Raw genomic sequence first — 13,589 nt, forward strand, 5'->3', positions numbered from 1 at the left:
AAAAAAAAATCAAGAACACAACTTCTTGGTTTCTAAAACCAGCCAAACTCTCTCCTCTGCCTTGAGCACATTAGCGCCACTCAAATTTTATTAAGACCATGATAGATAGATTTAGCCAGTCCTCTGGTGCCCACATGGGCTTTTTCAACACACATACACCAACACATATAACACACACATATGCCACTGAAACATTCTAATTTTACACTGGTAACTGGAGTGGTTTTATAACAAAGACAAAGATTTGATACTTTCAAAATTATAGGGGCAGCACACATGCTCATGAACACATATTTCTAGACACATAAATGTACATACATATTTCCAGGAGGATATCTTTTCTCAGACTCACTCATTCCCACTAGGAATCCACTTGCTTCTAGCTGGGAGAACGCATAGTACGGCTGGAAGAAGGCTTGAGGGGTTGCAATGATTTCTTCTTGCACCTACACCTGGGGTATGGTGTTTTCCTGAGCCCCCCTAGGAACCTGAGAGCTCACAGGTCTAAAGGCTTCATTCATCCTCTGAAGTGGACCTCAGCTCTTTTTGCCACCATCCTAAACCCGTTCACTCTTCCCCTGGTAACAGCTCTTGGATATTCCCCTGGAAGTCGCCACCTTTCTCCCTCCTAATCCACGTGTCTTACATGGAGCTGACTTTTCTCCCTGCCTCTTCATCCTCCCGAGTGAGCATGCGGCTTGGGTCTGGCCCATCAGTGGATCAGAGACCACAGCCTGAGCTCTCCATCCACGGCTGAACAATCACTCAAGTCACAGTCAGTGAGGGGCAACGGAACATGAACTTGGAAGGATGGAAGCCTGATGCTGTCGGGCACCATCTTGCCACCACCTAGGGCTGAGGATGAAGCACACATGGCGGGGGGAGCAGAGGCGAGAGACGGAGAGAAACCAGGCGCCCAAGGACAGAGGTGCCATTCCAGTCACTGACGCCTGGGCCTGAAAGTTCAATGAGCCCCAAACCTCCTTTTTGCTTAAGCCAGACTGGGTCCTGTGTGCAGGCTCCTGCCACAGAGGATTCTAACTGATGTCCCTTCCAGAAAGAAGGATCCTTCCGAAGATGAACACAGGGAAACTGGAGGGGAGATGTGAACAAAGGGGGAAGAACGGGTCCATAAGTACAAATGACGACCAAGGAAACAAATGCTGTGATCCAAGAAGTCAAATTTTCTAATGAAGGACTCAGTCTGCACTACCTTGTATAAAATACCCACCTTATAAAATACAAGCATTGGGTCAAAAGTCTACAATCGATTGAGTAAAGTCCTCCAAACTGAAGTTGAACTCAATCAGAGGACTTTATTCAGAGGGCAATATTGTCACCGTATCTTTTATCACCAATTCTCCACACGTTATCTTAAAATGTAAATAGATCTGGGTCGTGGAATCACGGGCAATCTTTCTTTTCTGAATTGTTTTTAAGTGAGCATATATTAATTTTATATTCAGAGAAAACCACCTGCATTTAATCAGAAAACAAGAATGATGAAGGCCGTTGGGTGGGGGTCTGGCCGGTGCTCCGCAGCTGTCTGTGACACCCGGAGCCCGCGGGCCGCCTCGGCCCCCAGAGAGCCCGGCATGGTGCGCATGGGCATCGTGGGGTCACATCTCCCCGCGTCCGGCTTGGACACCTTTGGGGACCCGAGGAAGATGAACAAGCACCAGCTCTATTACTTGGTCTTAAACTTCACCATGACTGTGTCTTCTGCGCTCATGATCTGGAAAGGCCTGATCGTCCTCACTGGCAACGAGAGTCCCATCGTGGTGGTGCTGAGTGACAGCGTGGGCCAGCCTTTCACAGGGGTCACCTTCTGTTCCTAACAAATTCCCTGGAACACCCGATTAGAGCTGCTGAAATCGCTGCTTTTAAAGTCAAGAGACGAGACATTCCCATAGTTCACAGAGTTATCAAAGTTCATGAAAAAGATAATGGAGACATCAAATTTCTGACCAGGGGAGATAATAATGATGTTGGGGATAGAGGCTAGTACAAAGAAGGCCAGAGCTGGCTCGAAAAGAGGGACATGTTGGGGAGAGCCAGAGGCTTTTTACCATAGGTTGGTATGGTCACCATAATAATGAACGACCATCCAAAATTCAGGTGTGCTCTTTTGGTTGTAATGGGTGCATATGTGTTACTAAAACGTGAACCCTAAAATGAAAGGCAGTTCCTGGGACCAGACTGAAATAAATCCTGTTGAAAAAGAGAGAAGCTAATATATTTGAAATGTTCCTCTTTCTGTATAAAAGGAAACAATGTGGAGACATTTTTGTCTTGTTCGAATAAATGATTCATCACTGAAAATAAACAAAATACAAGAATGATAACAGATATTTTCAGCAGGTTCTAAAAAATACTGAATATTTTATTATTTATTTAATATATCATATAATATAATTTATAAGTATTTAGATTGCATTTATCAATTATATTGTATTTCTAATATAATATAATAAATATAATCTATAAATTGCATTTATAAATTATAGTATTATAAACATATAAATATTATGTTTGTAATTGTATTTTATGATTTATTTGAAGCATAAAACAAGGACGATGATAGCAGATATCTGAAGTGGAATCACCTGGTAAACACGTAGATGTCCTCATGCACAACAGGACATACTTTTTCTAATACAGGTCATATTTATCAAACAAAAGGAGCTAGTTTTTTTTTTTTTAATTACCACCAATGACCCAGTATTATCACTCCTGAATTTCCTTGAGATTCTATGCTACTGTAGTTATTATTGGTATAATAAGGTTATTTAGGCTAATCTGGGCACCCAATCACCATTTATCATGTATACTCAAGATGCGGATTTAGAATGAACTAAACAGAAGAAAACCGTTGTTTTTAAAACTCTCTTGGCTGTGAACAGACTGTGGAAAAGTAACAAGTCTCCAGATTAAGTAGGTTTTATCAGGTCTTTGCAGGGAAACCCAAGCCCTGGTCAAATTACCACCACTGGCCTATGTAAAGGTGCCACAGTTAAAAATCATTCTCCAGGTGCTTACATTTGGGGAAAATAACACATTTGCTTTTCAAACTGGATTTCTATGGTCCAACTAATTTTCCACTAAATCACCTAGGCCAATCTTCCATGGTGACACAGCACCTGAAGAAGAAAGCATGTGGATCAAATAACTGGAAGCTTGCATTCAATGTCTGAGTAAAATGGGGAAAACTGAATGGACAAAATGGATCCTTTAGCTCCTGAGGCAGAGAATGAAAAAAATGGCAGTGAAAAGTGATTGATGGATTCTAAATATAGATTCAGGGGGAAAAAAAAGAGAAGGGGGGATTCAGATCTAGGCTAAGATATCACCCAGAAATCACATTTTTGCTGAATGAAGGCCCTTTGATGTAAAATGCTTTGCTCAAAATCAATTTCTGGGGAAAAAAACATCACATTGTCTGTTGATTAAAAACCCTCCTAGTAGCTGATTTATTCAGCAGCCGTGCCTTCCGCCTGATTACCAGCCCCCTGAGCAGCCTTTGACAAAGGAAGTAAAAAACAGGCAAACAACAACAATTAAAAACAAATCCGGCTCCAGGAAATATGGAATGTCTGCATGATTTTTTCTTAGGTGTGGAGGCATCACAAACGGTTTTCCCAGAACTTCCACACCAAAGGCGCTTAGAACAAACACTGCTTGGAACGGGTGGTGGGTGGGGACCTGGGTGAGAAGCCTCATTTGCTTGGCTAAGCAGGTAGTTTTGCACTCAGGTCCTTTGATATGACACCTGGCTTAAAGCTGCAATCACTTAGTGGATGTTTTGTCTTCCCTCAGAGAACAGATGTGTTTGTGACCAAGCTGGATGCCTGCTTCCCCTACCAGTTCTGTATTATTATCCTTCTTCCCAGAGGACCTGAGAGTTCTAGTAACTTTACCAGGTCACAGAGGTACTGAGTAGCAGAGCCTCAACGAGAAGAAACATATAAATATTATATTTGTATTTTATGATGTATTTGAAACATAAAACAAGGATGATGATAGCAGATATCCGAAGTGGAATCACCTGTTATCCTCATGCACAACAGGACATATTTTTTCTAATACAGGTCACATTTATCAAACAAAAGTAGCTAGTTTTTTTAAAAAAAAATTACTACCAATGACCCAGAATTATCACTCCTGAATTTCCTTGAGATTCCATGCTACTGCAGTTATTATTGGTATAATAAGGTTATTTAGGCTAATCTGTTCCACAGTCAACTTCCACAGTCAACGCCAGCATTTCTGAAATGAGCTGCAGGGTTGAGCAGTCAGTGAGAAAGAAAACACCGGGTGTGCCCCCCAGTCTCTGGCAATCCCCTCTCCCACCATCCCCAATCTGTTCCATTGTTTCCTTAGCGAATGATTCTAGGCGACTTTCCCTTTAAAAACAGGATGGGGGTGGGGTAACGGGGATTGGGGAGGCCTGGCCTCAGGGCTCTAGAAACTTTCCGGTTTTAGTCTCAGTAATTGGGAAGGAAAGTGGGAAGCCACTGGGATCTAGAAGTTTGAGAGAGAATTCAAAGCACTTCCCAGCTCTGTTCAATTCTTTCCTTCTCTCTTCCCCTCTGCGGAGGTCTGGGGACCCTCAACACTTTTTGCCTCCTCTTTCCCGCTGGGGACTAGACCTCTTCAGGCAAAAGAACTGGTGCACAAATAACTATCCTCAAAGTAAGAAAGTGTACATAATTTCCTAAACACATATCCAGGAAGAGTTATGTTTGGAGATTAAAATAAAGGAACTCCTAAAGAGATGTGCTTATCAATTAATTCAGATTTGAACTGCTTGGATGTTTTACGATTGATCACTGCCAACTTACAACAGAAATACTTATGACCTTAATAATAATGTTAGAATATATACATTATCCCGAAAGTCATACATAGAAGGAAATGTGTACACATTTATACATATATACGTACATATATAGTCATATATTATGGATATAAGGTCAACTCCTATTCAGAGCCCGCTTTTTAAATTATACAACTTTCTCAAGAGATCGTTTTTGACATGAAATCTAAAACAAAACACATTTTGGACCCAGAAACCTACAACTCTTCAAACCACAGAAATGTAAACCTCCACGGTCAACCTAACATCAGTTTGAAGGTAAGTTCGAAGGCATATGGCATTTGTTAATATCCATCTTGCCCTTTAAAATGCCCCCCACGTAAAGAGAGAGCTAAGAGAGAAAACCCTTATTTGGTGCCTATTGAGATGGAGTAGGTTCTGAACAGTTTAGGCAGAACCGATGGATGTGAAGACGGTATTGGAAAGATGTGGAAACGTCTCTGGGACAGAAGCGGTCCTGGCGGGAAACGCCAGGTGACCCACAGGTGTGCTCCAGGGGGCGCACGGGGCAGGGATGCTGTTCCTCCATAGACTTGTTTGGCCTCATCTCCCGCCCACCAGTCACAGCAGATGGAACGTGTCATTTTTCTGCCCTTTCTTCTGCCTTGACACAGGACGAGCTTTCTCAGCCTGGCGCATCCTTCCCAGTTTCTCCCCCTAGAACATTTCTCCCCATCTTTCAACATCCAGCTCAAACCAGACCTCCTTTGTGACATGTCCTCCATTTTCCATGACAGAATTCATCAGTTCCTCCCCCACCCCGCCCCACGGACCCAACATATTTTGCAAGCACCTCTATTACCAAACTCCTAACAGTGGACTTTAAAGCACTAATACATTCAATAAAATGCTTTAGTATTTTAACCTAGGCACCTTGTTATTTTATTGAGATATAATCGACACATCACATTGGATTCATTTTAGGGGTACAACATAACGATTCGATGCATGTATATATTGTGAAATGATCACCATAATAAGTCTAGTTAACATCTACCACCACATAAAGTTACAATTCTGTTTTCTTCGTGATGAGAATGTTGAAGACTTACTGTTAGCAGCCTTCAAATATACACGACGGTATCGATAATGACAGTCACCCCGCTGTACATTATATCCCTAGGACTTACTTATCTTAAAACTGGAAAGAACCTGGTTATTTTATTCTCTGTCTGGCCCAGTGCCTGGCAAAGACATGCCACACGTTGGTGAATAAATGAATCAAGGAATGAACAAGCAGCTTTGGGTAAATGAGGGCCAGTAAAGAGAACTCAGTACAAATAAAGTCTAGCAGAGTCAGGAAGTACAGATATATCAGTACCTGGTCTGTTTTCCATGTAGTTTTCATAAACAACCAAAAGTTAGTCAGAAGCATCACTTCATAAGAAAGTGTAGATACCTTCAAACCTTCAATCCCCAGTTGCTCTTCTGCTTTGAATAAAAAAGACTAAACACTGGTGTGTGGTCCTGAAACGACTGTGTTTGAAAATCAGGCTACATGCAATCTTCTTTTCTTTTTTTAATCATTAAAATACAGTTTTATTATATTTTTATGACATATCACATCTTCAGGATGCTGACGCTTCCTGTATTAACTGCGATGGAGAGCAACTATGGAAAAGGCTAGTAAAACTGTTTTGACCTGTTTTATGGGAATATTGTAAACAGCTCCCCAAAGACCATTAGCATGCAGAGCTGTCTAACAGACACTAAGCAATTCTCCTTCCAAAAGAGGGTAATTAGATAGGGCAAAGGGCAGTGTCTCTCGGTAACCAAACAACCTAATTTTCTCAAATGACTGCTCTCCCGCAAACAAATGGCCTGAGACAGAGAGAGAATGGCTGATTCTCAACATCTACGAGCTAACTACTTCTACTCCGGGGGAAACGGCTGTTAGTCGCAGCACGGGTTTAAAAGGGTTTGCACACATTCACTGAAAAAGCCACAACATGACATTAAGAGGAGCAGCCGTCTCGGGCTATGATCCCTCTAACCTTCTTCAACTTGGTGATGATGAGGAAAACCTGTTTATATTGTGTTGGCGTGTGGTTTTATTTTATCTACTGGAAAACTCTTAACAGATTTAAAAAAATGCAAAACCCTAATCAGGTTGCCGGTAGAAAACATCAGCCTTTGCCTCTAGCTGTGCTCTGTCAGGTCCTTCAGCCCAGAAACCTCTCTGGAGAGGCGGGCAGGTAGGCCGGCCATGGCTATGGAACCTCTGGGAGTGCGACATTGCCCGTTCTCTGTGTGCCGGTGGGGCAGGTGTTCACCGAACACCCCCTCTGAGCCTCACCCTGGGGTCCTCGTCTCTCTCACAAGAGCTTCTGCCCTTCACTTTACCTCGCACCCTGCCCACTCCCACCCACCCTACGTCTTCCTCTTGCCCCTAGCTATTTTGAAAATTTTCAAACCTATAGAAAAATGTAAAGACAGGTACAGTTAGTAATACCTGCATAAATCAAAACCACAGAGGTGCCACCTCACATCGGTCACAACGGCCATCATTAAAGAGTCTACAAATAACAAATGCTGGAGACGGTGTGGAGAAAAGGAAACCCTCCTACACTGTTGGTGGGAATGTAAATTGGTGCAGCCACTGTGGAGAGTAAAAAACTAAAAATAGAGCTACCATAGGATCCAGCAATCCCACTCCTGGGCATATATCCAGACAAAACTGTAATTCAAAAGATCCATGTACCCCTTTGTTCATAGCAGCACTGTTCACAATAGCCAAGACATGGAAACAACCTAACTGTCCATAACAGGTGAACGGATAAAGAGGTGGTGCATATATACAATGGAATATGACTCAGCCATAAAAAGGAATGAAATCATGCCATTTGCAGCCACGTGGGTGGACCTAGAGATTATCGTACTAAGTGAAGTAAGTCAGAGGAAGACAAATACCATATGATGTCACTCATGTGGAATCTAAAGTATGTCACAAATCAACATACCTATGAGACAGAAACAGATTCACAGACATACAGAACAGACTTGTGGTTGCCAAGGGGGAGGGAGGGTGGGGGAGGGATGGACTGGGAGTTTGGGATGAGCAGATGCAAACTAGTATATAGAGGATGGATAAACAACAAGGTCCTACTGTAGAGCACAGGGGACTAGATTCAATATCCTGGGATGAACCATAATGGAAAAGAATCTGAAAAAGAATATGTATATGTATAACTGAGTCACTTTGCTGTACTGCAGAAATTGAACACTACATTGTAAATCAACTATACTTTCATAAAATTAAAAAAAAAAAAACACCTGCATAACCTCCACTCAGATTTCCTAACTGTGAACACCTCTCTCTCTTCATATGTGCTCAGTACTAAAGAGGTGTCCCTCCTGAGTCTTTGATGGTGCTGGACCCTGAGGCCACCTCAACCCTTGGGACTCACTCCTATGTCCAGCCCTAGCAGAGTCTTGGCTCGGTGGCTGGACCCCATACCTTACACGAAGAGTCAATCGTCACAGTCGCTGCCCTTGGCCCCATGACCCAGAACCGCCATGCCACCTTCTCCCAGATTTTGAGTATCATCACTATTGTCTAAAGTTTCTCATTGCCCAACAAACACCTAGACATTCCCAAGAGGACACCAATTTGACATAATAAATACTGCGTACTTTTTAAGTGTCTGAACCTGAGCAAATTATTAATCTTTGTAGGCCTCAACTCATCATCTCTTAAATGAGGATTCTAATGGTGCCCATCTCAGTGAGTTGTGCTAATGATGAAATAAAGTGCTTATCAGAGTGGCTGGCACATTGTCAGCATTCAATAAACGTTAGCGGTCACCATCATTTTTACTCAAATAGTTTCTTTGACACCAGTTGCTTTTCCAATTAGCCAACCCATTAGTGCATTCTTGCAAACCTTTCCCCGCCCCAGGACGTTGCATCACAACCCATCATGGCACAGAGGCGTCTGGGATCTGGTGGCCTCCTGAGGCAGGAGTTAGCTGGGCCCCAGGCTGAGTAGCTGTAACCAGTCTCTTGTTGACACTTGGAGATAAAGATACCACAGGGGCAGAGCCCTGCTTGAGTAAAAGATAAGGCGACCACATTTTTCTCATCCTCATGGTCAAGACCTCCCAGACCACACGTGCACAGAAAAGTTCCTCAGGGGTCAGAGAAGGGAAGGGGTGCCAGCCCATAATATGTCCTGCCAACCTCCCAGAAACCCTTGCACTGGAATACATCTTGGCTGAAAGATGCATGTGCCCATCGGGTAGGGCCCTGAGTCAGAACAAATATGGGCATGAATGAGATAATTGGCCAAAGGGAACTCGGAAAACTGCCCCCATATAAGCAATCACAGCCACCCCTATTGGGCTCGACTCGCTCCAAGTCTGCCTGTGTGTTCTTCCACACGTACTTTGCTTCCAGTAAACACTTCATCTGCTTCACAATCTCTGTCTCTTTGCTGAATTCTTTCTTCAAAGAAGACAAGGTCCTGCTTCAAGCCACCACACCCCACGGCCCCCCAAGATCACTCCTTTGTTCCCAACTTCATCTCCCATCCATCTCTCCATATGCCCCGGTTCCACGCACATGGGTACTTACCATCCCAGAAACACACCGCACACTTACATTTTAAGTTTCAAATTATTAATTAAAAATTTCAATTTTAAATTAAGTTGTTACCTTTAAATTGGAATTTTAAACTGAAAACTATCTGGGGGATAAATGCTTAGATGCTATCTCTCCTTACTATTCAGATTAAAAGGTCACTTCCTCAGGGCTCACACAGGACTTTCTTCTGTTTTTCTACTATAGTATATACTTCAACTTCAGGAATGGTCATTCATAAGTCAGCAAGTCATGCCTTGGTTTACTACTTCCCTAGTAGCCACTAGCTACCTAATTTTTTTTCTTTATGATACATTCTGATCCCTTGATCCCTTTCAGGTAATAGTGCTTAATCGTAAGTGAGCATTAGAATCCCTTGTGAACTGTTTCCAAAATGCACATGTCTAGCCGTTGATCCTAACAACACACTTGACTGTGAAACCTTTCATAGAGATTTCTAGTCTGGACTCCTTAAACACAGCCTGCCTCCTAAAGGAACATCACTTGAAATAAGACCTTGAAAAGAGTACTGTTCTTCTGTATAAACCTCACCTTGGCGAACCAGGAAGCATCCTCAAATAAATCAGCAAGAGACGACCTATGATCTTTGATTTTTTTTCCCCACAAGTAACTAACACATAGCAGGGCATCCTGACCCACCATGGGTTTTTCTCCTTGCTGCAGCTCTCCTTGTAATTGTCAGAGAGAAAGATTAAGTGAGGATGTTATTTCCTCATTCTTCTTGCTATTAAACGTCTATAAGCTTGAAGTCATAACTGCAAGAACACAATGGACAGTAATTCACTGTGAGAAATTCAAGTACAAAAATTATCTTAAAACAGTAGCTCCAATCTTGACACATGATTTAGGCATAAAATTACATTTTAAAATACAGCTCTGTTTTTAAATATGAGAGGGGAAAGGGTAAAAGAAAAACTTCGAAGCCACAGAATACTCACACACACATATATGCATAAATGTCTGTATGTGTGTGTACTCGTGGTTGTCCTGAAGCTGAGTGTAAAGAAAACATTTACTGTAGATGTGCAACAGTTCATATGCTAAAGTGAGAACCAGATTCTGGATTATGCTGATGAGTTTAATGTTTAAAAGACTCAAGCCTTTTAAATGTTTTACAAACCTCTGACATGTCCCTAGGTATAAGTGATCAAGGCCTTAGGAAGAGATTTTATACTTTGAAGAAACTGAATATTCTAAATAAAAGATCATATGATAAAGAAAATCAAAGTGGGTTCATAATTGAGATATTAGTTTAATGGGCTGATTACAAAAATACATGGTTGTTTCATTTCTATATGGATCACTGACATATGTGAGGGAAAGGCACCTTTTTATTCTTTTAATACTCCAGTAAAAGATGTTTTTCTGTTAATTTTGGGGTCAGTGCTTTTTAGTGTAAGTCTATCATCAATGTTAAACACTTAAGGTATAAGAAAACAAATTATATATGATGCTTATTATAACAGAGTGACCACCTGTTATGGGTTGGATTACACCCCTGCCAAATTCATATGTTGACGTCCTAAGCCCCAGTACCTCAGAATATGACTTTATTTGGATATAGGGTCTTTATAGAGGTACCTAAATTAAAATGAGGTCATTAGGATGGGGCCTAATCTGATATGACTGGTGTCCTTATAAAAAGGGGAATTGCAGACAAACACACAACAGACAGAACACCATGTGAACACGAAGAGAGCCACCTACAAGCCAAGGAAAGAGGCCTGGGACAGATCTTTCCTTCCCTGCCAGTACCTTGATCTCAGAGTTTTAGCCTCCAGAACAGGTGACAATAAATTTCTGTTGTTTGGGACGTCCCTGGTGGTGCAGTGGTTAAGAATCCGCCTGCCAATGCAGGGGACATGGGTTCGAACCCTGGTCCGGGAAGATCTCACATGCCACGGAGCAACTAAGCCCGTGAGCCACAACTACTGAGCCTGTGTGCTGCAACTACTGAAGCCCGCGCACCTAGAGCCCGTGCTCCGCAACAAGAGAAGCCACCGCAATGAGAAGCCCGCGCACTGCAACGAAGAGTAGCTCCTGCTCGCCGCAACTAGAGGAAGCCCGCGCGCAGCAACGAAGACCCAATGCAGCCAAAAATGAATGAATGAATGAATGAATGAATAAAAACCTTTAAATAAATAAATAAATAAATCTCCGTTGTTTAAGCCGCCCAGTTTGCAGTACTTTGTTACAACAGCTCTAGTACACCATCTACGTTATTTTTCTTTCAAATGAAAAGTTTGCTTGTTTTGGTTGGCGGGGGTTGCTTTAAAGAAGTGGTTGGCCAGTTTTCAGATACAGCACCTGGGCCAAAGAGAAGTGGACATATCCTTCCATGGGAGTGAGACATCTGAATGGCAGTAAACTTCAAGGTCACACCTACATGAAAAAGAGGACCCCTGGCTCAGAGAAAATAGCACTTTCTAGGAAAGAACTGGTGAGGTCACAATGCCCAGACACTCAGGATGGAGAGGAGAAAGCAGAGTCTAGGCCAAGTGTCCTTGTCAGAAAGTCCAAACAGTCAAGCTGTCCCCTGGGCTCTCCTGTCACCAGGTGTCACGTACAAGAAGGAATGGAAGCTGGTACTTTCTACGTGTATCAAGGACATAAGGAAATATGAAGGGAAATGTAAAGCTCTAAGCCAAGATAAGTCTCTTAAAACTCAAGGACCATTTTACAGGAATGACACAGATGGTGAGATGGTAGCAAGGGACTTCCTGAAGAACTTTATATTTTCTCCCAGTTATGAGTCAATAGAAGACTCTATAAAAGTTTTTCCCTCCCACAGTGATCATCTTCCTGTTGTTGTTTTTTTCCCTCCTTTACCCTCAAACTCTAAAACAAGCAGAGGGTGACACTGGGATCAATGACAAAGGTGGGGTAGTCCTAAAGTCTCTCATTTACTGAGCACCTACTACATGCCAGGCACTGGGCTAAACGTTTTAAAGACACCATCTCGAATACCTGCAACCCTCCTAAAAGTTCTCAGCATTATACCCGTCGTGTACATGCAGAACAGAGTCACTGGTCCCCCTTCTCCCTTTTATTCTTGTCTATCTTCACTCTGAGTGGAGAGGGAATCTTTAACATACCACATCGAAGTCACACTAGCTAATATAACATTTATCAGGAGCAAGGCATTGTTTCAAATCAGGGTTTCTCAAGCACGTCACTGTTGACATCCCGGGTTGGAGAATTCTTTACTGGGGGGCCGTTCTGTGCATTGTAGGATGTCTAGCAGCATCCCTGGTCTCCACCCACCGGATAAATGCCAGTAGCATTCCTCCTCCAGCTGTTACAACCAGCAGTACCTCCAGACATTGCCAGATGTTCTTGGGGGACAAAACTGTCCCCAGTTGAGAACCACTATTCTAAATGTTTTACAAATAAATTCATATAAACTCTAAAAAAAAAAAAAAAAAGCAGAGGGTGAAAGGAAGCATCATGATAAGATCTGGGGCGGGGGTGGGAGAAACCGTTCCTTTTCTCCATCTCAGGTCTTTGCAGTAAAGACACATGCTTGGTCATGAATGTGGAAAAATGATGAGATAAGATGGGAATACTTGTTGAATTGAACTGTTGTAAATATTTCTGAGACATCAGCCAAACTCTCAAAAAGGACTTCTTTAGCATCTGGTAATCATCAGGCGTGAAGATTTCCAGAAACAAATTAATAGAGAACAAAGAGAAGCTGACGATATTCACATCTATGAGAGACAGAATAGGAAAGACAGAACTATTCCTTGGTTGGATCAGCCTACTATCTTGGGTATGACGCCTGTGAAGACCTGAGACACGTGAACAGTTAACCTGGAGGGAAGTAACTGAGCTTCACTTCAGCACGACTCGGAAAAGTTATTGAAAGTTCACTGTTTAATGGAACCCCATTTTCTTAGCCATACTAATTACTCCGTATTAGATCACCGGTACGTTTTCAATTAATTTAGTGGGGCTAATTTAGCTAGGACTTTGCATGGATTGGCCAAGCAGAAGATGAATAATAATGGAAGAAAACGGGGCATAAGTGGAAAGTATATTATAATTTGAAATATATCTGAGAGTCTAAAAACTAAAAACACCTACAGAAATGATTCTGGGTTGTAAAGTGATT

The 13,589-nt window shown here is 42.3% G+C and overlaps 1 pseudogene; it reads left to right on the top strand.

Moving 5' to 3' along the window:
* Positions 1-783: 783 nt before the first annotated feature.
* Positions 784-2,563, top strand: LOC115802844 (signal peptidase complex catalytic subunit SEC11C pseudogene; annotated as a pseudogene).
* The last annotated feature ends 11,026 nt before the right edge of the window (positions 2,564-13,589 follow it).

The sequence above is a fragment of the Delphinapterus leucas genome, chromosome 2, assembly GCF_059928025.1.
Source record: "Delphinapterus leucas isolate spDelLeu-1000000601 "Yukka" chromosome 2, BTC_Dleu_Yukka2, whole genome shotgun sequence".
Taxonomy (NCBI): Eukaryota; Metazoa; Chordata; class Mammalia; order Artiodactyla; family Monodontidae; genus Delphinapterus; species Delphinapterus leucas.